Below are 4,545 nucleotides of genomic sequence, written 5' to 3' on the forward strand. Positions count from 1 at the left end.
ATCAAGATGAATATGAAGATGGTTTAAAACGGAGCTCGGATGCAAAAGTTATGACAAGTTTAGAAATGCTCATGTCGACACCAGATTAAAGAATGACTAGAAACCCCATTAAGATGGCTTCAAATTGAGAATATTTCAGCATGAAAGTTGTGCGTCTCGTCGAAGCGATCGATTTTGATATAAAGATCGTCCCAATCTAAGGTCGTATGCAAAAGTTAGAGCCCGCACAGCGCGACCCTCCAGTGAGCAAAATATGACGCCCGGAACCAGACACATATGTGGGTATGTCTGATGAGCTGCGTGAATAATTAGCTGTTTTGCGCGAGCGATTTGACCCTCGAGATGACCTCCGATGAAAACGTTCAGCATGAAAATTGTTCGACTCGTCGAAACGGTCAAGATTGCTTTTGGGCTCGTTTCCATCCGAAGTCGTTTACCACCTCAAAAAAGACCCACAATGTGCAGCCAGTTTTAGACCGAACAGTTTTGGAAAGTTTGGACAAAACCAATCCGAATTTGACTAGGGTTTTGGACGTGAATCCAAGCCTTTTCTTTGCACGGGAAGTCCAGCCCCCTCTTATATACCTAAGGGGTGACGGCCGATTGAACAACACACAATCAATCAAATCATCTACCACTTTTTATCTTTTATCTTTTCTCCTTAACCCTAGTTCTTCTTCTTCCTCGTTCTTCGTCTGTTCTTCTTGTTGCAGGGCGGCGAACCTCGAGGCCCTAGGGGCGATCAGGTCAACCTAGGGCAGCCCATAGCCGCCCTGCGCCCTGACGGGGTCCCTCCCGGGCATGTGGGGTTTCGGGTCAACAATAGCGCCCGCCGGATTGCCTGTGTACCGCGCTTCCGGACGGGTCTCCTTCGACGTGAGCTGCGGTGCATCACCCCCGGCGTCGAGGGTACATGGTGACGTGTTCGTGTGCGAACACACTTTTTGGCGACTCCGCTGGGGATCGAAGCTTTGAACGGTCTCCAGCCCGTTCTTGCTACGAAGAGATCGTCATCTAGGGTTTGCATTATACAAAGGTAATATGAATACCCAATTCCCTACTGTAGATGCAAATATTCATATGGTGTTACTAGATCGTTCAATGAGTATACTCTATCGGCCAGCCCTAGTTTGTTCAATCATGCATCTAATTACGTGCATAGGCCGATTCAAAGTAATTTACATGCTTCAACTTTTTATGATACTAGTAACATGCACCATATGTATCCCAACTCTCATGCATCGGCAACCCCTCAAATCGTTATGCCGATGAACAACATGGTGAGTTTGGTTAGTAAATATGAAACACCTCATGTTAGGATTTCCAGTGCCATGCAAGAAAGTGTTTCACTCTTTTATTCATCGGCAAGTAATGTGCAATATATTAATCCAATCATGCCGATGAACGAGAGGATTGGCCATGCTACTACTAGCTATTCGGCCAGTTATTCCCAACCGTCATATGCTACACCTCATGACAATAATTTTTCAGCACCATACACAACTGTAGATGTTCATAATTCGGCTTCCGACCTTCCTGGTCATAACCGAATGAATGTAAATTTTACAGGAGCGGTTGTGCCCAATATTGTAGAAGATGAGGTAGTGGTGGCTGCATTGAAGAGTTTAGCCCAAAATAAGAGGATTAGTGCTCTTTGCCTTGAACAACGTGAAAAGGGGCTATTTCTTGATTATGCCGCAATAAAAGCTAGAGTTTTGCAAGCAGATGAATCTTTGCCAATTAATAAAATTGGCGAGCAAAATATGGTTTTACAACAATGCATATGCTTTCACCTAGTACTACATCATATTATACACCCCCTACACTATTGCAAAATTTCGGCAACAACCGTGTGTCATTGCCGAAAGAATCTAAAAGCATTGGGGGGCAATCATATCCGGAGTGGGCTGAAATTGAGAAAAAGCTTAAAGCCAACTTTGCCGCTCACTGCCAGAAACAAATAGAAAAAGAATTGGCTCAGATAAAAGAAGCTTTGCCAATTGGTAGTATCAATGAAAAGAAGGATGATTCGGAACTTGAAAGTGCTTCGGTTGAAAAAGCCGAATCAAGTAGTATATATTCCGAATCCATCAAATACAAAGAGGCAAGCATTATTGAGAAAGGGCATGGCAAGCATAGCAAAACAACCATGCTTGATTTTTCTGAACTTAATGGAACCTACTTCCTGCCCTATGAGTTTCGTGCCGTAGAACTTGACAAGCCTCAAGGACAAGAGCAAGTAGCCAAACAAAGTTCGGCTGATAAGGATCTTCAAGGTAATGATGCATGGAATAAAGAAAAAGATGATGAAGAGGCGTTGGGGAGCCACCCAAAGATGAAGCAAGATATTGTTCAAGCCACACCACCATCATGCTCTCCCAACAATACCGCCGAATCAAAGTATGACATGCCGGTAAGCAGTATGACTTTTATCGCCCACAACTCTTTGTGTTCTACTCGTGCATATAACATCTACGCATAGACCTAGCTCTGATGCCACTATTGGGGAACATAGTATTTCAAAAAATTCCTACGATCACGCAAGGTCTATCTAGGAGAAGCATAGCAACGAGCGGGGAGAGTGTGTCAACATACCCTCGTAGACCGAAAGCGGAAGCATTTAGTAATGCGGTTGATGTAGTCGAACGTCTTCACGATTCAACCGATCCAAGTACTGAATGCACGGCACCTCCGCGATCTACACACGTTCAGCTCGGTGATGTCCCTTGAACTCTAGATCCAGCTGAGGCTGAGGGAGAGTTCCGTCAGCACGACGGCGTGGTGACGGTGATGATGAAATTGCCGGCGCAGGGCTTCGCCTATGCACTACGACGATATGACCGAGGTGTAAAACTGTGGAGGGGGGCACCACACACGGCTAAAGATCAACTTGTGTGTCTATGGGGTGCCCCCCTCCCCCGTATATAAAGGAGGGAGGAGGGAAGGGCCGACCGGCCCCTAGGGCACGCCCCAAGAGGGGAATCCTACCAGGACTCCAAGTCCTAGTAGGAATCCACCAAGAGGGAGAGAGGGGGAAGGAAGGAAGAGGGAAAAGGGAAGGAAAGGGGGGCATCGCCCCTTCCCCTAGTCCAATTTAGACCCAAGGGGGGGCGACCAGCCCCTCCCGGCCCTTCCTCTCTTCCCACTAAGGCCCATAGAGACCCATTAGTTCTCCCGGGGGTTCCGGTAACCCCTTCCGGCACTCCGGTATCCAGAACACTTCCGGTGTCCGAACAACATGGCCCAATATATCAATCTTTATGTCTCGACCATTTCGAGACTCCCCGTCATGTCCGTGATCTCATCCGGGACTCCGAACAACCTTCGGTACGTCAAATCACATAAACTCATAATATCAATCGTCATCGAACGTTAAGCGTGCGGACCCTACGGGTTCGAGAACTATGTAGACATGACCGAGACACATCTCCGGTCAATAACCAATAGCGGAACCTGGATGCTCATATTGGTTCCTACATATTCTACGAAGATCTTTATCGGTCAAACTGCATAACAACATACGTTGTTCCCTTTGTCATCGGTATGTTACTTGCCCGAGATTCGATCGTCGGTATCACCATACCTAGTTGAATCTCATTACCGGCAAGTCTCTTACTCATTCCGTAATGCATCATCCCGCAACTAACTCATTAGTCACATTGCTTGCAAGGCTTATTGTGATGTGCATTACCGAGAGGGCCCGGAGATACCTCTCCGACAATCGGAGTGACAAATCCTAATCTCGATCTATGCCAACTCAACAAACACCATCGGAGACACCTGTAGAGCATCTTTATAATCACCTAGTTACGTTGTGACGTTTGATAGCACACTAAGTGTTCCTCCGGTATTCGGGAGTTGCATAATCTCATAGTCAGAGGAACATGTATAAGTCATGAAGAAAGCAAGAGCAATAAACTAAACGATCATAGTGCTAAGGTAACGGATGGGTCTTGTCCATCACATTATTCTCTAAGGATGTGATCCCGTTCATCAAATGACAACACATGTCTATGGCTAGGAAACATAACCATCTTTGATAAACAAGCTAGTCATGTAGAGCCATACTAGGGACACTCTGTTTGTCTATGTATTCACACATGTATTAAGTTTCCGGTTAATACAATTCCAGCATGAATAATAAACATTTATCATGATATAAGGAAATATAAATAACAACTTTATAATTGTCTAGGGCATATTTCCTTCTGGTGATTGCTGTAGACCAGGCTAATGAATTGCATGCAGTTGTAGGCGAGGTAGGGATTCGATAAAAGAAAATAGGGATGCTTATTAAGCACTGGTCCTCTTTTAATACTATTCCCTCTTTATACATTTTTGGGTTTTAATTTGCTATTCTAGTGTGCTGGTCCTTTATGGCCTTAGCACGACAACTTCTCGACTGTCTACTATAATAAGGTTTGCCCGACTCCGATGATGGAGGAGTGAGGCCAAGTCCAACGCACGACCCCAAATGGTCCGCCCGCGTCCATTTGGGGGTAAACGGACAAAGCAGGCCTTGAAGGAACTATGCCCTAGAGGCAA

The sequence above is a fragment of the Aegilops tauschii genome, chromosome 1 (assembly GCF_002575655.3).
Source record: "Aegilops tauschii subsp. strangulata cultivar AL8/78 chromosome 1, Aet v6.0, whole genome shotgun sequence".
In the NCBI taxonomy this organism is placed as follows: domain Eukaryota; kingdom Viridiplantae; phylum Streptophyta; class Magnoliopsida; order Poales; family Poaceae; genus Aegilops; species Aegilops tauschii.